Source organism: Lithobates pipiens, unplaced genomic scaffold (assembly GCF_037356315.1).
Source record: "Lithobates pipiens isolate NorthernLeopardFrog02 unplaced genomic scaffold, aLitPip1_a1.2 Scaffold_44, whole genome shotgun sequence".
Taxonomy (NCBI): domain Eukaryota; kingdom Metazoa; phylum Chordata; class Amphibia; order Anura; family Ranidae; genus Lithobates; species Lithobates pipiens.
The window spans coordinates 5,715,044-5,737,246 of record NW_027507870.1 but is presented as its reverse complement, the minus strand read 5'-3'; the positions used below and the strand labels follow the sequence as shown (position 1 = coordinate 5,737,246).

At 44.7% G+C, this 22,203-nt stretch overlaps 1 pseudogene across 1 annotated transcript in view; it reads left to right on the top strand.

Moving 5' to 3' along the window:
• Positions 1–21,161, top strand: part of LOC143956910 (cytosolic phospholipase A2 gamma-like) — a 291,348-nt pseudogene extending 270,187 nt beyond the window's left edge. Inside the window, exons 17-18 of the transcript XR_013269985.1 lie at positions 9,574–9,745; positions 20,976–21,161. The product of XR_013269985.1 is annotated as a cytosolic phospholipase A2 gamma-like (transcript). The remainder of the gene's footprint in view (positions 1–9,573; positions 9,746–20,975) is intronic.
• Positions 21,162–22,203: the final 1,042 nt, after the last annotated feature.

Sequence of the window (22,203 nt, the reverse complement as noted above, 5' to 3'; positions counted from 1 at the left end):
AAGGTGAAAAACCTGGAGACTTTACAATGCCTTTAACCACTTCCAGTCCAAGGATGTCATATGAAGTCCTGGATTTCAGTGGGAATATCTGAATTATGCCTGCAGCTACAGGCATCATTCAGATATCCTTGTTTACAGGCGGCGATTCTGTGCACCATAAGACTGATCATTTCTGGCACTTAATCATTCTTACAGGCGAAGGGAGGGGACACCCCCCTAACCGCCATCCGGTGCGTGTCCAGGCTATCCCGTGCCATCAGGGACCCAGAGAAAGAATCAGCCACCGCTAGATGATGAGCATAGAGATGTCTGGTGACCAGATAGTCACCAGTCATCTCTATGACTGTCGGAGGCCCGGGCGCAACATTATGACATCACATCCGGGTCGCGGATGTAAACAAAGTTGCGGTCGCAGCTGGTAAGCATGAGATCATGGATCTCATGGTTTCCAGCCCAGTAGAGAGATATGGGGTCTTATTGACCCCATATCTCTCCATAAAGAGGACCTGTCACAAATGATTCCTATTGCAAGGGATGTTTGCATTCCTTGTAATAGGAATAAAAGTGATCAAAAAAAATGTTGTAAAAGAAAGTCCTTGGTCCTGTCCTCGGTAGCTCACGCTCAGAAGCGAATGCACATGTTAGTCCCGCCCACATATGTAAACACTGTTCAAATTACACATGTGAGGTATCACCAGGTGCGTTAGAGTGCAAGCAACAATTCTAGCACTAGACCTCCTCTGTAACTCTAAACATGTAACCTGTAAAAAAAATGTAAAGCATCGCCTAAGGAGATTTTTAAGTACTGAAGTTTGGCATCATTCCATGAGTGTGCGCAATTTTAAAGCGTGACATGTTGGGTATCTATTTACTCGGCGTAACATCATCTTTCATATTATACAAAAAAATTGGGCTAACTTTACTGGTTTGTTATTTTTGACATCATGAAAAAAAACGCGTTTGAAAAATTGGTGCACAAATACCGTGCGAGATAAAGTTTCAATGACTGCCATTTTATTCCCTAGGGTGTCTGCTAAAATATATATATATATATATATACACACACATACATACATGCATACATACATACATACATACATACATACATACATACATATATACACACACACACACACACACACACACACACACACATACATATATATATATATATAATGTTTGGCGGTTCTTACATGCTCCTCTCCTACATGTAAAAAAAATTATGATTTTTACATATAGGAGAGGAGTGCCAGAATAGGCCCGGTATGGAAATGGTTAAAGCCGACAATTGATGAATAATGGGAGGGGCCGGGTCCCAGAAGCCGGCAAAGAGACTGGATGTTCTGCACATGTCCTATGTATAATGATGATGTTTTGGGGTGTATGGAGCAGCTACAAAGTCTACAACTAGTTCAGTTGGCTTTACTTTGTGACCTGGCACCAGATTCCAGGTCGGTATGGGGAAAACCTGGAAAATAGTTTCAACCTTAATTGGTTGTATCATTAACCCCTTCACACCGACCGTACGCAAATATGCATTTTTAGGTTGAAAGGGTTGTACCGTTTGGCTGTTATTCTAAGGAGCAGAAGGGGATGCCCCCCTCCTATCTAACCTTCTGCGGCTCTCCCGTCCCACCAGGAGGCCCAAGCGACCAGCCGGCACCTCCGCTTGCTGGCCGAAGATGCGAATGAAGCCAGAATCAGCTCTGATCGGGTCTCCTATCTAGAAACATGGAAGCGATGTCATGACATCACTTCCGTTTTATTTGGTTGCCAATGGTGCCAATTAAAACAAAAACCCTAGTACTTAAAAAAGAAGATTTGGGCGTTTTTGAATACTTTTAAGTGCAAAGGAGGGATTTGGGGTTCTCCTATCCCTTCATAAAGAGTACCTTTCACCACCTATTACTGTCACAAGGGATGCTTACATTCCTTGTGACAGCAATAAAAATTATGAGACTTTTTTTTTTTTTTTAAACAGTGTAAAAAAGAAAAATTGAAAGCGGAGTCCATGCTCGCATGCAGAAATGAACGCTTACGTAGGTCACGCTCCCCAAACGTAAATGGTCTTCAAACCACACATGTGAGGGATCCTGACGAGCAATGATTATAGAATAAGCTCTCCACTGTATATCAAACTGATAATCTGTAGAAATTTTTAAGATGTCGCCTGTGGAGATTTTTAAGTACGGTAGTTTGTCGCCATTCCATGAGTGTGCAATTTCAAAGCATCACATGCTAGGTATCTATTTACTTGGCACAACATCATCTTTCACATTAAACAAAGTTGGGGTAACTGTACTGTTGTTTGTTTTTGTTAATTCATGAAAGTGTATTTTTTCCCCAAAAAATTGTGTTTGAAAGACCGCTGCACAAATACTGTGCAACTGTCAGAAACCATGAAACAAACTGAGACAGACGTACAATCAAATCACACTTGTTTATAAAAATAAAAAGATAAATAAATAAAAAAGCGTAGTCAAGCATAGCCAGTAGCCAGATCGGGTAGTCAGCCAGTCCAAAGTTCATTAACCAGATCGGATAAACAGCCAGGCCAGAAGTCAGGAATCCAAGGAGAGCAACCGCAAGCAGGATAAGAAGCCAGGTGGGATTCCAGCAAGCCAGTCTTGAAACAAACAGCAGGAGATGGTTCCTTGTGATGTGACCAACGTGAAGGCAAATGAAAAAGTGAGCAGGAAGGGTTTAAATAGGAAGGTCAGACGAGCATCATCAGGAACAGCTGGTAACTGTGGAAAGAGAAGAGAACTGGCAATTAGCTGACAGCTGAGCGGCCATCCCAGAGGAGGAAGGGCTAAGCCAGCCCTGACAGTACCCCCCCAATGACCCCTCTCCCTCGGAGGGCCACCGGGCTTGAGGGGAAACTGTCTATGGAACTCGCGGAGGAGAACAGGGGCATGTACGTCAGAGGATGAAACCCAGGAGCGTTCCTCCGGACCGTACCCCTTCCAATGCACCAGGTACCGTATGCGCCCATAGAACCTACGGGAGTCAACAATGAATTGTACTTCATACTCCTCATGGTTCTCAACCAGAATAGGGTGAGGACGTGGCACTGAGGTGATAAATTGGTTACATACCAACGGTTTCAATAAGGAGACCTGAAACACATTAGAGATGCGCATACTAGGAGGAAGGTCCAACGCGTAAGCTACTGGGTTAATCCTGCAAAGGATACGGAACGGCCCAATAAACCGAGGTGCAAACTTCAATGAGGGAACACGAAGACGGAGGTTGCGAGATGACAGCCAGACCCTGTCCCCAACCTGGTAGGAAGGCGCAGGCAGGCACTGTTGTGAGCAAACTCTGCCCAAGGTAATAGGTCAAACCAGTTGTTATGATGGTCAGAAATATAGCAACGTAGGAATTGCTCCAAGGACTGATTGGCTCGTTCTGCAGCCCCATTAGACTGCGGGTGATACGCAGAAGAGAACGCAAGCTGGATTCCCAACTGTGCACAAAAGGCACTCCAGAACCGGGAGACAAACTGACTGCCCCTATCCAAGACAATCACATTGGGCAGCCCATGTAAGCGAAAGATCTCCCGAGCAAAAATGGAAGCCAGTTCCTTAGAGGTGGGCAACTTCTTAAGTGGAATACAATGACACATCTTTGAGAACCGGTCAACCACCATAAGGATAACAGTGTTGCCTTGGGAGTTGGGCAATTCCACAATGAAATCCATAGACAGGTGAGTCCAGGGCTTCTCTCCATTGGGTATGGGTTGTAGGAGGCCCACTGGAAGGTGTCCTGGAGTCTTACTCTGAGCACACACGGGACAGGCAGCTACGAAGGCAGTAACATCAGCCCGTAGACTAGGCCACCAGAATTGTTGGGAGATGGCCCAAATGAGTTGATTCTTCCCAGGATTGCCAGCTGCCTTGGGAGAATGGTAAGTCTGCAGCACTGCAGTATGGAGATTCTCTGGAACAAAGCAGCAGTTTCAAGGTTTATCCGGAGGAGCATGGACCTGAGCAGCAAGAATTTTGTCACCCAAAGGAGAAGTAAGACTGGTGCAATACAATCAGGAGGAATCATAGGAACCGGAACCGACTCTGACTTGGAAGTGGAGGAAAATTGTTGTGACAAGGCATCATCCCTTACATTCTTAGTACCAGGTAAGAATGAGACAATGTAATTAAAGCTCGATAAGAAAAGAGCCCATCGCGCCCTTCTGGGAGAGAGTCGCTTAGCCTCAGACAAGAATGTAAGATTCTTATGGTCAGTAAGAATAAGAACGGGCACAGTGGTACCTTCAAGGAGATGTCTCCATTCTTTCAGGGCTAAAATGATCGCCAACAGCTCTCTGTCACCAATCTCATAATTGCACTCAGCAGGTGACAATTTCTTGGAAAAGTAGCCACACGGATGCATAGCACTCTCAGAGTTAGGATGTTGAGACAGAAGGGCGCCAACTCCAGTCTCAGAAGCATCAACTTCTAGGATAAAAGGCAACGTAGGATCAGGATGTGCCAACACAGGAGCAGAAACAAAGGCAGCCTTGACAGTCTCAAAGGCCTTAATGGACTCCGGAGACCAACTCTGTGGGTTACCGTCCTTTCAGGTCATATCAGTCAGAGGCTTGACCAGAGACGAGAAGTTACGAATAAACTTCCGATAGTAGTTAGCAAAGCCCTGGAAATGCTGCAGGGAATGTAAACCCACGGGTCGAGGCCACTGTAGGACTGCCGACAGTTTCTCTGGGTCCATTCAAAAACCAGCAGTGGAAATGACATAGCCCAGGAATGTAACCTGTTCACGATGGAACTCGCACTTCTCCAGTTTACAATAGAGATTGTTCTCTCTTAGTTTCTGAAGTACACGACAGACATCTGTGTGGTGGCACTCCAGGGACTTGGAAAATATGAGGATATCATCGAGATAAACCACCACACACCATTGCAACAAATCTCGAAGGACATCATTAATAAATTCCTGGAAAACTGCCAGGGCGTTACAAAGGCCAAAAGGCATAACCAGGTATTCATAATGGCCTGTTCTGGTATTAAATGCAGTCTTCCACTTGTCGCCCTCCTTAATGCGCACGAGATTGTATGCCCCTCTCAGGTCAAGCTTTGTAAAAACCGTTGCTCCCTTGAAGCGGTCAAACAACTCCGTAATCAATGGAATTGGGTAGGCGTTCTTAATCGTGACACAATTGAGACCCCTATAATCTATACAAGGTCTCAGTTCACCGCTCTTCTTTTTCACAAAGAAGAAACCAGCACCAGCAGGAGACGAGGACTTGCGGATACAACCTTGAGAAAGTGCGTCAGCAACATACTCCTCCATGGCCTTATCCTCCAAGACTGACAAAGGGTAAACCCGGCCACGAGGAGGTATGGCACCAAGTTTAAGGTCAATAGCGCAATCATAAGGCCAGTGTGTAGGCAAACTACCAGCTTGACCTTTATCAAAGACATCACCAAAATCATGGTACTCCTCCGGCAAGGAGGGGAGTGAAGCGGTGCACAGGACCTTGGATACCTTCAGGAAGCATGTCTCACTGCATTGTGGTGACCAGGAGAGAACCTCAGCACGGAGCCAATCAAAAGAGGGGTTGTGCCTCTGTAACCAAGGATAACCAATAACCAGCGGAAATCTGGGTGAGGAAATAACTTGGAATTGGATTATCTCATGGTGAAGAGCCCCTACGGCCATGGACAATGGAACCGTCTCATGAGTCACATGGGCAGGCTGTAAAGGTCTCCCGTCAAGAGCCTCAATGGCAAGTGGAGTGTCACGCAGCTGCAGCGGAATCAAGTGCTGCGAAACAAATGCAGCTTCAATGAACAGGCCTGCGGCCCCAGAGTCGATTAGAGCCTGTATCTCGATGGACGACTCAGCCCAAGAAAGGATGACCAAAACCAGGGGCTTATCCTTCTGGATAACTGGGGATGCAACAACGCCAACTAAGGTCTGTCCATGACAGGACCTCAAGGTTCGGGCGTTCCCTGGACGGGTAGGACAAGACTTCAAAAAGTGCCCTGCCTGGCCACAATAAAGGCACAATCTCTCCCTCCTCCTAAAGGCTCTCTCATCTGCAGAGAGACACGTGAAGCCCAGGTGCATGGGTTCATCTTCACAGACCAACTCGGTACCAGGAGGCATGAGAGGTGAGGGAGGCATGGGTGGGATTACAAAGCTTGGAGGCAAACGTACAGGAGGCTTCCGCAAGCGCTCCTTAAGAGAAAGTCTTTCTCTGAGTCTGAGTCAATGAGGATGGCAAACGAGATCAAGCTCTCCAGCTCAGTGGGTATATCTCGGGCTGCTATCTCATCCTTGATGGAATCCGAGAGACCATGAGAAAAAGCAGCCATGAGGGCCTCATTGTTCCAAGCAACCTCTGCTGCCAGAGTACGGAATTCAATGGTGTAGTCGGCAACAGTTCTCGTACTCTGATGGACATGAGGCACTTGGCAGCAGAAGCGGAGCGTGCGGGAACGTCAAAAACCCTTTTAAAGGAGGCCACAAACTGAGGGTAACTCAAGACAACAGGTTTTTGCGTCTCCCATAGAGGGTTAGCCCAGGCCAAGGCTCTCTCAGAAAGCAAAGATATCACGAAACCTACTTTGCTTCTGTCCGTGGGAAACGCCTGGGGCAGCATTTCGAAGTATATCTCAACCTGATTGAGAAACCCTCTGCATTGAACTGGATCGCCCCCAAATCACTGGGGAAGCGGAGCAGAACCAGACATATCTCTTATAGAGGTAATACTCGAGGCGGGTGCCTGCACAGAGACTGGCGCAGCAGCAGGGACGGCCTGCGACTCAGGTTGTACCGGAGCAGCCACCGTGGGGGATTCCAGGTGAGCCGTGCGATTCAGGAGCATTTGTAACGCCAAGGCAAACTGATCTATGCAGTGATCTTGCTCATCCAATCTGGAAAAAATATTACCAACAAGTGGATTGACTGTATCTCCTGAATTCATGGCCTTCGCGTACTGTCAGAAACCATGGAACAGACTGAGACAGAAGTACAATCAAATCACACTTGTTTATTAATAAAAATAAAAAGGTAAATAGAAAAAAGTGTAGTCGAGCATAGCCAGAGTCCTGTAGCCAGATCGGGTAGTCAGCCAGTCCAAATTTCATTAACCAGATCGGGTAATCAGCCAGGCCGGAAGTCAGGGATCCAAGGAGAGCAACCGCAAGCAGGATAAGAAGCCAGGTGGGATGTCAGCAAGCCAGTCTTGAAACAAACAGCAGGAGATGGTTCCCTGTGATGTGACCAATGCGAAGGCAAATGAAAAAGTGAGCAGGAAGGCTTTAAATAGGCAGGTCAGATGAGCATCATCGGGAACAGCTGGTAACTGTGGAAAGAGAAGAGAACTGGCAATTAGCCGACAGCTGAGTGGCCAGCCCAGAGAAGGAAGGGCTAAACCAGCCCTGACAGCAACATAAAACATTTGCAACAATCACCATTTTATTCTTTAGGGTCTCTACTAAAAATAAATATATAATGTTTGCGGGTTCTAAGTAATCTTCTAGCAAAAAATATGGATTTTAGCTTGTAAGCAACAAATGTCAGAAATAGGCTTCGGCATGAAAGTGTTGATTGGCACCCCCAGATCACTTTTCATCGCTGATTCTCCCAGGGGATGCCCATCAAATGAGAATATGGTTTAGGGGCCAGGAAGAATTTTGGTATATTCAGCAGAATAGAGAAACTCTTACATGTCCCCCATGTCAGTGTCAGTTCCCCATGCCTTTTGTTTGACTATAAGGTGGTTATTAGTCCTTCAAATGGCCAGAATTGGAATTAGCCCCCTGTTTTGTTTGTATCTTTTAATTTACTTTGCAGTAAATCAAGGAAGTAGAACTCCCCATAGTATATCAATACTGTATTCTTTTCCTAAACAAGAATGCTGCATATACAAGCCAAAAAATACAAGGCATACAGAGTTCTACAAATATGAAAACCACACACATGCACATGCTATCTAACCTTTCTACAAATGAACATTGACAATGGTCTGTATGGGATGGGATACACTAACAAATCACTTAGCTTGGGTTATACAGTAGTAGCTTCATGACCCCTGTAGTCAACAAGGACTCCAGGCTATTTTAAGCAATTGCAGAAATTGGGTTCTCTCCTAGTGTAGTTTTAGTGTCATCCCCAGGTGATGTGCCTTCTCTGGCAAAAACGTTCCTTCTTCAATTTTGTTGTTATGGAGCTTCTCTTTCAGATTATGCGCTAGCCTTTTATTTTGAAAGTTTGGGTAGACATTCCCACACGAGCATGTCCCTTTACCTCTTCCTTTCTACATCAGTTTCTATGAGAGAAGCATTTTCTAATGCAAACTCTAGATGGCACTATTAGTGTCATGCATGACCTGCATTAGTTCAAATATGTCAAAAGCTCTGGACATTTATTGATGTGGCCTGGGTGCAATGTTTGACCAGAACTCCTCTAAAACAATGGGAGCAGCTAAAATGTGTACATGACCCATAAAATATTTTACATTTGCCCAATATACAATAGTGTCTATTTTTCCATTGTATCACAGGGAAGCCTTAATATCCGCAACATCTCCAGAATTTAACCCTTCCTGACTAATGGCACCACAAAGCAACTTATTCACTCCTTGATTATTTCCCGCCTTGACTACTGCAACTCTCTCCTTAATGGCCGACCCTTAAGCAGACTATCCCTCCTTCAGTCTATTATGAATGCTGCTGCTAGACTAATACACCTCACAAACTGATCCATGACTGCCGCCCCTCTCTGCCAATCCCTTCACTGACTTCCCCTACCCCCTTGTCTAAAATTCTAAATGCTAATTATAACATACAAGGCCATTCACAACATCGCCCCCATTTACATCACCAACCTCATCTGCAGATATTGCCCTTACCTCCTCTCCTCCCAGGACCTCCTGATCTCTAACTTCCTTGTTACCTCTGCCCATGCTTGCCTTCAGGACTTCTCCAGAGCCTCTCCCATCCTCCGGAACTCCCCGCCCCAGTATATCCGATCAGCCCCTAATTTATCCGCCTTTAGGAGATCCCTGAAAACTCACTTATTCAGGGAAACCTATCCCACACCCACCTAACAACTGTCCCCGAGCCACCCCCATCAAATGATTTTCTGCAGCTATTACCTTTTGTACCACCCCCTCCCTTTAGAATGCAAACTCTTTGAGCTGGGCCCTCCTGTTCCTTCTGTATTGAACTGTACTGTAATTGTCTTGTCCCCCCCCCCCCCACCTATACATTGTAAAGCACTGCATGAACTGTTGGCGTTATATAAATAGTGAATAATAATAATTTTCCATTGTATCACAGGGCAGCATGTGCAAGCATTGTTCCAGTAGTCTTTGTATGAGAAATGTTCACACAAGATGTTTACTCCTAAAACAGATTTTGTATGCAATTCTGGAAAATGACCAGACCTGTACTATAATATATAAAGTATAATATACTGTATGTCAGTCATAGCACACCCTGATTTTTTTTTTTTTTGTGTGGTTCACTTAATTTTGAACATAATTAGTGATATTTTTCATGAAATGGGCACATTTTAATATCTTTTTTTTTCTTTGTTTACTAGACAGTGAAAGAAACTGTTAAATACTGTAAGGCTCACCACATTCCCTTTCCGAAAATTGCTAAAGAAAGGTATGAGTACCCTCCAACAAAAAGTTGCTACATCTTTGAAGGAGATGGAAATGAGACACCCGATGTGATGCACTTTCCTCTCTTCAACATCCAGACTTGTGGAGGTGAGTTTCCAGAGAAAAGTCCTGCAATATGGCTTGTGTTTTCATTGAGTGTCAGGAGCGAGATATGAATCCATGACTTCTGCTGGTTCAGGTGGTGGTGGCTCTTCTTGCTGAGCCACTTGAGAGGCTGAACAGCTTCCTCTCTGATCTCTTAGAACAATCTTGCTTTGTATCTTTTTTCTGGTGAACCTTAAGCTCTTTGCCCTTCCCATAAACTTGCCATTCAAGCCATGTCTCTGACCTGCCTATTTGCCAGCTTAGTGCTCTCTCCAGGTGATATCATATCTGCATTTATGTACCTGCATTTGTCCTTATCTCCACTACAATATGTTACCGTCCTTTGGCTTGTTCTTTGACTCTGTTTCCACTTGATCCCAACCTACAACCACTTGTTACTGACCTTTGGCTTGTTTACGGACTACCCTTCTGCTTGATCCTTACCTGCTATATCTGCTACTGGACCCAGGCTTACTCACCTCCTGGTGGGGAGACCCTGAGGACTGTGACCTGGTACTAACATGCAACAAAACCCATCCCCACCATCAGGAGCTCTGGTGAATACCACTTAGTGCCTGGATCCCGCACCTGGGGCGAGTCTGTGTCATCTGTCAGGGTGACCTCCTTGTGTACTTATTCAGCAGTTTGGTGGGAGCCTCTCTACTGCTATAAATGAAAAAAAAGGAAACAAACTGTGCTACGGGATAAGACAAGGTACTAAACGACCCAAAGGAAGTGTCCCTCGGAAGCTGCAACTCTGATGTACACCAAATATACACAAAAACAGAAAGGAAAAAAAATTGAATTGCGCTAACCTATAAATAAAACATGTGAATGTATAAATAGACCCAAAAGTGAAAATTAGCAATTCAGTGCTAAACACAACTGAATATCTCCAGTCACTACATTGAAAAGATAATAAATAAACCAAAATTAGTGTTGAAACGAATACCCATTCATAAGTGACAAATAATGATGATTATCACATATAAAATTAATAAATAAACTCAATTGATACACAAATCAATAATAGTGTTAATAAATAATTAAATGTGAAAAATTTATAATAAATTAATATTAATTAGTGTCCATATTAACCACTTGACCACTGGGCACTTAAACACCCTTAATAACCAGACCAATTTTCAGCTTTTGGTGCTCTCACATTTTGAATGACAATTACTCAGTCATGCAACACTGGACCTATATGAAATTTTTGTCCTTTTTTTCACACAAATAGAGCTTTCTTTTTGTGGTATTTAATCACCTCTCAGTTTTTTATTTTTTGTGCTGAATTTTTCTTCGTTTCTGTTATAAAATTTAGCAGATTAGTGATTTTTTCTTCATAAATTTTGGCCAAAATTTATACTACTACATATCTTTGGTAAAAATAAGTACAAATTGGTGGATATTATTTGGTCTTTGTGAAAGTTATAGAGTCCACAAGCTATGGTGCCAATATCTGAAAATTGATCACACCTGAAGTACTGACGGCCTATTTCAATTCTTGAGACCCTAACATGCCAGAAAAGTACAAATACCCCCCAAATGACCCCTTTTTGGAAAGAAGACATTCCAATGTATTTAGTAAGAGGCATGATGAGTTTTTTGAAGTTGTCATTTTTTCCCACAATTCTTTGCAAAATCAAGATTTTTTTTCCTTTTTTATTTTCCACAAAATTGTCATATTATCAGATTATTTCTCACACACAGCATATGCAGACCACAAATTACACCCCAAAACACATTCTGCTATTACTCCCGAGTAAGGCGATACCACATGTGTGAGACTTTTACACAGTGTGGCCACATACAGAGGCCTAACATGCAGGGAGCGCCATCAGGCGTTCTGGAGCACCCAGGACAATTCTGACATTTCTCTCCTACATGTAAAAATCATCATTTATTTGCTAGAAAATTACAGAGAACCCCAAAACATTATATATATATATTTTTTTTTAGCAAAGACCCTGGAGAATACAATGGTGGTCATTGCAAATTTTTATCTCACACGGTATTTGCGCAGCAATTTTTCGAACGCATTTTTTTGGGGGAAAAAACAGTTTTGTGCTTAAAAAAAAACAAAAAAAACAGTAAAGTTAGCCCAATTTTTGCATAAAGTGAAAGATGAAGTTATGCTGAGTAAATAGATATTGAACATGTCACTCTTCAAAATTGCACATGCCCGTGGAATGGCGACAAACGTCGTTACTTAAAAAATTCCCATAGGCGACGCTTTAATTTTTTTTTACTGGTTACATGTTTTGAGTTACAGAGGAGGTCTAGGGCTAGAATTATTGCTCTCACTCTAACGTTCGCGGCGATACCTCACATGTGTGGTTTGAACACTGTTTTCATATGTGGGTGGGGCTTACGTATGCGTTCGCTTCTGCATGCGAGCACATGGGGACAGGGGCGCTTAAAATTATAATTTTTTTTTTTTTTATTGTTCATTTTACTTTATTTATTTTAGTTTGAAATTTTTTTCCCCAAAAATACATTTTTGATCACTTTTATTCCTATTACAAGGAATGTAAACATCCCTTGTAATAGGAATATGGGGTGACAGGTCCTCTTTACAGTGAAATCTGGGGGTCAATATGACCCCACATCTCACCTCTAGGCTGGGAAGCCTGAAACAATAAAAAAAAAAAAAAAAAGGATTCTGGCTTTGATCCTACTGGCGAGTTGGTAGAAGCACCGGAGGGCGGTGAGGGGTGGGGGGGCGTCTATGGCTGGGTATTGCAGGGTATCTCCGAGTATGGCTGGGTATGGCAATTTATGGCAGGGTATTGCAGAGTATTGGCGGGGTATTGCAGAATATTGGGGGGTATTGCAGAGTATTTGGGGGGTACTGAAGAGTATTGGGGGGTACTGAAGAGTATTGGGGGTACTGCAGTGTAATGGGGGGTACTGCAGTGTAATGGGGGGTACTGCAGAGTATTGGGGGGTACTGCAGAGTATTGCAGGGTATTGCAGAGTATTGGCAGGGAATTGAGGGGTTAAATTTGGTGAGCAGCGATGTGGGCACTGCAGATGCAGCCCACAGCGCTGCTAACACCGATCTCTTTCCCCTCCGCTGTACCGATCGGTACAGAGAGGGGGAGGGAGGAACCGGCGTCATAACATGACGCCGGTTTGTTTACAAGTGATCACTTTGTCATTTGACGGAGTGATCACGTGGTAAACGGCCGCGACGAGCGGCCATTTACCGTGATCCGTGATGCGCCGGGTCCACCGGACCCGGCGGTCACGGATGATCTCGTGTGCGCGCCCCAGAGGGAGCGCGAGAGCAGAATTCTGGGAGGCCGTTAATTAACGGCCTCTCAGAGTTAAACAACCGCCCTGAAGCCGTTAATCGGCAATGGGCGGTTGTTAAGTGGTTAATGACCGACCACCCGTGATAAAAAATTTAATGAATAGCTGAATTCCAATAAAGTTCTTCAAGATTCAAATGTGCTCTCGCCACCACCATACATATAAGTTGGCTCCTTACCGACTCAATATGACCCCCATTACAGAGGGTCACAGCAGGTGAGAGATTAAATAGACTTTCACGTTATCAGGCTGTCCATCCGATCCTATGTCTTCCACAAGATGGAACCAGTTCACTCTCTCACAGATCCTCCCCTCCCGCGCATCGCTCCGTCCTACGCATTTCGTAGGGCCCTGGGCGACGTAAGGTATTACGAAACGCGTAGGGATGAGCGACGTGCTGACGTCACCTCGGTCTTCGTTTGTCAATACACCAGGAAACATGGGTTGGTTTGTTTGTGTGCGTCTGGCCGGCGCACACTTCCTATGAGCCCGATGCCATTCTACTTTTGTAAGTGCATTACTGTATATTTATTTATATGAATTAAAGTTGAAGGTTTTACACTATTTGGAGCCTTTATCTTTTATGTACTACCGCATTGAGCGGAGAGTGGTGCGCGGGAGGGGAGAATCTGTGAGAGAGTGAACTGGTTCCATCTTGTGGAAGACATAGATTCGGATGGACAGCCTGATAACGTGAAAGTCTATTTAATCTCTCACCTGCTGTGACCCTCTGTAATGGGGGTCATATTGAGTCGGTAAGGAGCCAACTTATATGTATGGTGGTGGCGAGAGCACATTTGAATCTTGAAGAACTTTATTGGAATTCAGCTATTCATTAAATTTTTTATCACGGGTGGTCGGTCATTAACCACTTAACAACCGCCCATTGCCGATTAACGGCTTCAGGGCGGTTGTTTAACTCTGAGTGGCCGTTAATTAACGGCCTCCCAGAATTCTGCTCTCGCGCTCCCTCTGGGGCGCGCACATGAGATCATCCGTGACCGCCGGGTCCGGTGGACCCGGCGCATCACGGATCACGGTAAATGGCCGCTCGTCGCGGCCGTTTACGACGTGATCGCTCCGTCAAATGACGAAGTGATCACTTGTAAACAAACCGGCGTCATGTTATGACGCCGGTTCCTCCCTCCCCTCTCTGTACCGATCGGTACAGCGGAGGGGAAAGAGATCGGTGTCAGCAGCGCTGTGGGCTGCATCTGCAGTGCCCACATCACTGCTCACCAAATTTAACCCCTCAATTCCCTGCCAATACATCCCTTGTAATAGGAATATGGGGTGACAGGTCCTCTTTACAGTGAAATCTGGGGGTCAATATGACCCCACATCTCACCTCTAGGCTGGGAAGCCTTAAACAATAAAAAAAAAAAAAAAAAGATTCTGGCTTTGATCCTACTGGCGAGTTGGTAGAAGCACCGGAAGGCGGTGAGGGGTGGGGGGGCGTCTATGGCTGGGTATTGCAGGGTATCTCCGAGTATGGCTGGGTATGGCAATTTATGGCAGGGTATTGCAGAGTATTGGCGGGGTATTGGCAGGGTATTGCAGAATATTGGGGGGTATTGCAGAGTATTTGGGGGTATTGCAGAGTATTGGGGGGTACTGCAGAGTATTGGGGGGTACTGCAGAGTATTGGGGTGTACTGCAGAGTATTGCAGGGTATTGCAGAGTATTGGCAGGGAATTGAGGGGTTAAATTTGGTGAGCAGCGATGTGGGCACTGCAGATGCAGCCCACAGCGCTGCTAACACCGATCTCTTTCCCCTTCGCTGTACCGATCGGTACAGAGAGGGGGAGGGAGGAACCGGCGTCATAACATGACGCCGGTTTGTTTACAAGTGATCACTTCGTCATTTGACGGAGCGATCACGTGGTAAACGGCCGCGACGAGCGGCCATTTACCGTGATCCGTGATGCGCCGGGTCCACCGGACCCGGCGGTCACGGATGATCTCGTGTGCGCGCCCCAGAGGGAGCGCGAGAGCAGAATTCTGGGAGGCCATTAATTAACGGCCTCTCAGAGTTAAACAACCGCCCTGAAGCCGTTAATCGGCAATGGGCGGTTGTTAAGTGGTTAATGACCGACCACCCGTGATAAAAAATTTAATGAATAGCTGAATTCCAATAAAGTTCTTCAAGATTCAAATGTGCTCTCGCCACCACCATACATATAAGTTGGCTCCTTACCGACTCAATATGACCCCCATTACAGAGGGTCACAGCAAGTGAGAGATTAAATAGACTTTCACGTTATCAGGCTGTCCATCCGAATCTATGTCTTCCACAAGATGGAACCAGTTCACTCTCTCACAGATCCTCCCCTCCCGCGCACCACTCTCCGCTCAATGCGGTAGTACATAAAAGATAAAGGCTCCAAATAGTGTAAAACCTTCAACTTTAATTCATATAAATAAATATACAGTAATGCACTTACAAAAGTAGAATGGCATCGGGCTCATAGGAAGTGTGCGCCGGCCAGACGCACACAAACAAACCAACCCATGTTTCCTGGTGTATTGACAAACGAAGACCGAGGTGACGTCAGCACGTCGCTCATCCCTACGCGTTTCGTAATACCTTACGTCGCCCAGGGCCCTACGAAATGCGTAGGACGGAGCGATGCGCGGGAGGGGAGGATCTGTGAGAGAGTGAACTGGTTCCATCTTGTGGAAGACATAGGATCGGATGGACAGCCTGATAACGTGGAAGTCTATTTAATCTCTCACCTGCTGTTTTCCTCTCTACTGCTATAGCTACTATAATTGTGTACAGTGTTGCATGACAATTGACAGTTAAAACAGCGCAGTGCAGAATAGCAAAAAATGCCCTGGTCATGAAGGTGGGTAAAACCTTCCAGAGATCAAGTCGCTAAAAACATGAACAAACCTACAATACATTCCTATATGGGAAGAAAAGAAAGTTCTCATTCTCAAGGTTTATTTCCATAACTGAGGTTGACACACCCCCACCACCCCACCAGGCCACAGGGGTCACGGGCAGCACCCCCCCAGTTGGTCAGTCAATAGCTGGGGACCCGCACTTACCCCATCTTGCGGGCAGCACTCCGCGTGTCGGGCGGTGACAACGGCAGCTTCTCTCCAGGCTGTGGGCGGCTGCATCACCTCCCTCCTCCTCCTGGTGGCCAACCCAATTTTATTTCCTTTCGGCCAATCGGGTGATGGGTCTTAGTTTCCTGATTGGCCAGGAGAATCAGTTTGACAATAGCAAATATTAATTCGCTATTGTCACGCAACACAACTATGCACCCAGAGCCCACCCTTTTCTGAAGCCTATATATAGCCCATATGTGTGCTTAAAAAACAACAACCCCCAATTGGAATCCATGTGTCCAGAACTCTGCATGTAGATCAAGGGGCCGAATGCATGGATAGGGGGGCAGTGCCCAAGCGTCCCTAATGGACTGGCCACTGTTCACACCTGCCAGTGCATGCTTTCCACTGGGATAACAAAGTGCACAGAGACGCATAGGCAGAAGATCTATGACAAGATAAAGCTCGAGTGGAGCGCCACTCTCACCTCAGGCTGGACTAGATGGATTGGCTCTGCTGGTGGCTAGGTGGAAGCAAGCGGCTACTACAAGAACAAACACCCATCTGCTGATCGCCACCGAGAAAAAATCAGTTTCTATAATCAACAATGAAGACAACACGTTTCAGAGGGGCAAGTCTTCATTAAGGGGGACATGCCCCTGAGATGCGTTGTCATGGCTACTAGTGCAACATGACCTTTCTTTTCTTACATCAGGGGACACAGAGCCATAGTAATAACTATGTGGGTTACATCGGCATATCAGGTGCTGGACACTGGCATGCCTCTTAAGGCATGAACTTCTCCCATATAACCCCTGCCATTACTGGGAGTCCTTAGTTTTTTCACCAGTGTCTAAGGTTTTGGTCACGTGTAAGGATGTGTGTACTGAGCTCCACGGGCAGTAATCCTTTGGTGCGAGCCAGCCATCCTGACCGGATCCATTCTGATGTCTCCGTAATGGACTAAATGAACGGAACGGTACCCGGGCCTCATCATCCGAAGACACAAGGTTTTGCTTGCGAATGCTTTTAAGCTGGGCCCTGGGATCCAGTACTTTTTGGTAGTAAGGCCAATAAAAGTTTACTGGCAGGGTCTTCTCGCAGGTCCAGGATTGCGGAATTACCTGAGTGTACCCCTGTTCCTGAAGGTTTCCTTTCAAGGTCTCGGAGCGAAGATTGGGCTTTTTATCTCTAATAAAGCCCTTCGGTGGAAAGGTAGGGGAAATTTTCTGAAAGGAATCTCCTTCCATGTATTTATGTTGTCATGCCATGTCTATGTGTCACCACTGGAGGCTGTATTGAGCACTCACCATTCTGACACTGGAAACAGCTGAAGCTTTCACTCTCCTCTCCGTTCAAGCCAGCTCAGGCCCTCAGGTATGAAGGAGGGTCTGATTACTTCCTGAGCCCCCAGAGTGGTGTTTTTTGTTCCTTTGGATGCCAGCCCACTGCCTCTTTTTTTCTTTAAAAAAAAAGAAAAGAAAGGACACCGGCCACACGTGGAGGAAGTATTTTGAGCTATGCAGGAAAAGCTGAAGTCTGGTGGTGGAGGGAAAGAGCAGAGTGGTTGCTGGTCAGGTTTGGTGACACAGGCCTCTCCCTTTTGATTGACAACGTTGTATTGTATAGCTAGGACTAATAGCAGTTATTGTACTGTACTATAGCCTAGCAAGTGTAACATTCTTTTGCTGGTACTGCCTCTGCTTTGTACTGTAAACTATGAGTGACAAAGGGACCAGGAACCTCTCTAAGGGTACTAAGGGGTTAATGGTATACAACAAACTAAAAACCCTTCCAAAAGAATTTCTGTCTTCCTCCCCAGGAGCTAAAAAGAAAAATATGGCCAGTCAGATGAGCCATCAAGGGTAGAACACTTCTGTCCCTGTACTTCATACAAACAGGTTTTTCTCCTACCATTTAAAAGATTATTGCTATGATGCCTCTCCATAGTAGGACTAAACATAGCAGATTCCCATCTAGTCCTCTGGGCCCTTTTGTTGAGGTGCAGGAGGCTGGGGATCAGGTAGTTCTTCCCAAATATTGGAAGATACTTATTTTTCCTCTTCAGAGGATCCTAACAGGGAGGGAGTAGCCGCACAAGTCAGGTGTTAGTCTACTCCCTTACTTAACCCTTTTTGTTGCCTGCCATAGCCTCTTGAGGTATCTAACTCTAATAGGGTTCATTTGAACCTCCCCCACCTGGGAGTCCATTTAACATGGTGTCCTATGGATCAAGTTCTGCAGTGCAAATCTGCAAGATGCAAAAAGCACTAAAATGGCATAGGTATGTATTCTGAATGGGAACATTTTTATGAAAGAAATGGGGAGTTCCAGCTATTAATGCTGCAATCGCATGTCCAGTGGATAATGCACTGATGTTAAAGGATCCAGCAAGTTAAGGTTGGATTTTCCTTTTAAAGACAAGATGTCTTTTGCAGTTCTGGCTGCAATTGGAGAAGCTCAATCCATTAACTCCTTAACGTCTGCTCCACTATTGTGGTGGAGCACATTTTGAGTCAAGCCAATGCATTGGAATGTGGACTCCAAAGGGTTAAGGAACAGGTGAGAGATACCTGAAAGTTCTGCCTGATCAGCAGGCCCAGCAAGGGGCTGGTGTATTTGATGCACTGTGTCTCACAGATGCTATGCAGGACTCGATCATTTAAGCCCTATGGCTTATACTTGGACTAGTGCATTTTTGCAGAGGTCCGTGGCTGAGATATTGGTCAGCCGAAGCACCAGGTGAAAACCCTTAGCCAGTCTGTGTCCCTTCCTGGGGTATTACTTTTTAGAGTGGATAAGTACATCCAAAAGGGGTAAAGGTCTCTTTACCAGTAAAAGGAGGTTCAAACCGTTCTCCTTTACTCATGCATCCTCTCCTATGCCTGAGGTATCTGCCTTTAGGCATTCTTGATGGTGTCAATCGTCAGGTTCAGGAGAAAGTTCCCAGGGGCAGCACCAGGATCTTGGGGGCAGAAAGCCCATGAAGCAGAATGCTAAGGCCTTCTCATGAAGCAGCACCCCCACTTGTTTGAGTGAGGGGAAAGGTCCTGCGATTCTCAAAGTCTGGCAGGAACAATGTTCCTGCCAGGATGGCCCAGTCAGCTTTCGATCCAAGGGTCCGTGGTTCGGGTTCTGTTTGGGTGCTGCCTGTGGGGTCCTTGGGGCTGCTGATGTGGCAGTCTTATGCAAGAGGGAGAAAGAAAGAGGAGAAGTGTCTCTTTCTGGTCTCTGGATCAGCTGTTATCCCAGTCGGTGATATCAGAGATTCCCTTAGTGGAACAGGGTTTTTTGGCTCAAACCTTTTAAAGTGGAAGTAAACCCTTCTATCGTTTTCAGTCAAGGAAGCCGCCATCTTGGCCTCTAATGATTCTTCAACTGCTATAATGCTGCACATGTGATCAGTTATGAAACCAGCCATTGGATGGTTTGAAAGTTTGGTTGAGAGCACAACCAATGTGAAAGTTAGCATTTCCGGCTTGCCTACAGCCTCTTGCTTCCCACTCTTGGTGCGTAGCTTATTCAGGGGGTAACACAGTTTATTCCCCCTATCAAGGCACCTCTAATCCTTAGGATTTAAGATTGGTCTTGTTGGCTTTGTTAAATCCGCCGTTTGAACCTTACGAGAAATTCTCTTGGTTCTTTGACAAGAAAGATCATCTTTTGCTTGCCATTTCTTCTGCTAGAAGAGTATTGGAACTAACAGCTCTGTCTTGTAAGAGCCATATTTCATCATGCATAAAGGGCGCGGTGGTTTTATGTCCTCATGCTGAACTCTTACCATAAGTGGTAACAGGTTTTCATTTAAACCAAGATATTATTCTTCCTTCTTTCTCCCCAGAAGCCTCAATCTGGGGAAGAGAAAGCACTACAGTATCTTGATGTAGTAAGAGCGATCAGAATCTATTTAAGGGCGACCGCTCAGGTTCGCAAAACACAGGTTTTGTTTGTACTGCCAGAGGGTCCAAGATATGGATGGGCAGCGTCAAGATCCACTATTTTCCAAATGGATTTGTCAGGTGGTTGATCAAGCTTCAATTTAAAGAAGAAAATTCTTCCTTCTCAGATTAAGAGCACACTCATCCAGGGCGATTAGAGCCTCTTGGGTGATAAATCATCAGGCCTCTATGGCTCAGATCTGTAAGACCGCAACATTGGTCTTTGGTTCGGACGATTATTCGATTTTTTTCAAATCGATATTAAAGGTCATGAAGATATTTTCCTTTGGGCACAGCATACACTGCAGGCTGCAGTATGAGTCCTCTGGCCTCCTGTTTCCTTGATTTTGTCTCCCCCCCTTCAGTTGCCATTGCTATGGGACATCCCACATAGTTATTACTATGGCTCTGTGTCCCCTGATGTAAGAAAAGAAAATAGGATTTTTAAAACAGCTTACCTGTAAAATACTTTTCTTTGATGTACATCAGGGGACACAGGGGTCCCTCCCTTCTTATACACTTTGATTGCTTGGCTACAAAACTGAGGACTCCCAGTAATGGGAGGGGTTATATGGGGGAAGTTCATGCCTTAAGGGGCGTGCCAGTGTCCAGCACCTGATACACCAATAATACATAGTTATTACTATGGATCTGTGTCCCCTGATGTACATCGAAGAAAAGGATTTTACAGGTAAGCTGTTTTAAAAATCCTATTTTTTTTATCTCTTTGACATAAACTGAACTGAAGCACAGAAATTTAGACTTTGTTTTTCTTGTGAATTAAATTTAAATATTTCATAAGCTTTTAGTAAACTACACACAGACATGTTTGAAAGATACTGGAAAAATTGTTAATCTAATTGATCATTTATTATTATTATTATTTAATTATACATTCTGATACACATTTCTTTCAGATGCCGACAAAATAGAGCAATTGAGCCACACGTTTTCCACATTTATTCCTTCCTATAGTAAATCTTCAATAAATCAACTACTAAAAATCGCTAAGAAAAATGTGGAGAGCAGCCGGGAGCAGATCCAATGCAAAATACAACAATGTGTTCAGAGGTGTAATGAGAAGAGGGATGTCCCAGTCATAACAGGCAAGGATGAATGTAAATGTCTGCAACTTGGATAACATAAGACGAGGACCAAAATATTTTATAGCTAACCATTAGGACAAACTAACACAAGTTATTCTCAAAAGCTCAGCAATAACACCTAGGGATGAGCCGAACACCCCCTGGTTCGGTTCGCAGCAGAACATACCGGACGTGCAAAAAAATTGTCAGAACACGCAAACACCATTAATGTCTATGGGACACAAACACGAATAATCAAAAGTGATAATTTTAAAGGCTTATATGCAAGTTATTGCCATAAAAAGTGTTACGGGACCTGGGTCCTGCCCCAGGGGACATGTATCAATGCAATTTTTTTTTTTTTTTTAACACTCATTTTTTCGGGAGCTGTGATTTTTTTAATGCTTAAAGTGAAACAATAAAAATGAAATATTCCTTTAAATATCATGCCTGGGGGGGGGGGTCTATAGTATGCCTGTAAAGTGGCACGTGTTTAGAACCGTACTACAGCAAAATTCAATTTCTAAAGGAAAAATTGTCATTTAAAACTGATCTGTAATGATCTGTACAATTAAAACTAATGAAGTCGAGTCCTGGCAATATAGACAAAATGCATTGAAAAAAAGAGCATGGGATCCTCCCCATTCCATTACCAGGCCCTTTGAGTCTGGTATCAATATTAAGGGGAACCTCGAACCAAACTTAAAAAAAAATTGTGTGGGGATCCCCTCAAAATCCATACCAGGCCCTTCATGTCTGATATGGAGATTAAGGGGAACCCTTTGCTAAAATTTAAAAAAAATTGCATGGGGTCCCACCAAAATCCATACCAGACACTTATCTGAGCACACAACCTGGAAGGCTGCAGGAAAAGGGGGGGGGGGGGGCGAGAGAGTGCCCCCCCCGAACCGTACCAGGCCACATGCCCTCAACATGTGGGTATAGAATTGGGTATATGGGCTGGTATGATATTTATTATATATATATATATATATATATATATATATATATATATATATATATATATATATATTTTTTTTTTTTTTGTGGTTGAAGTGGA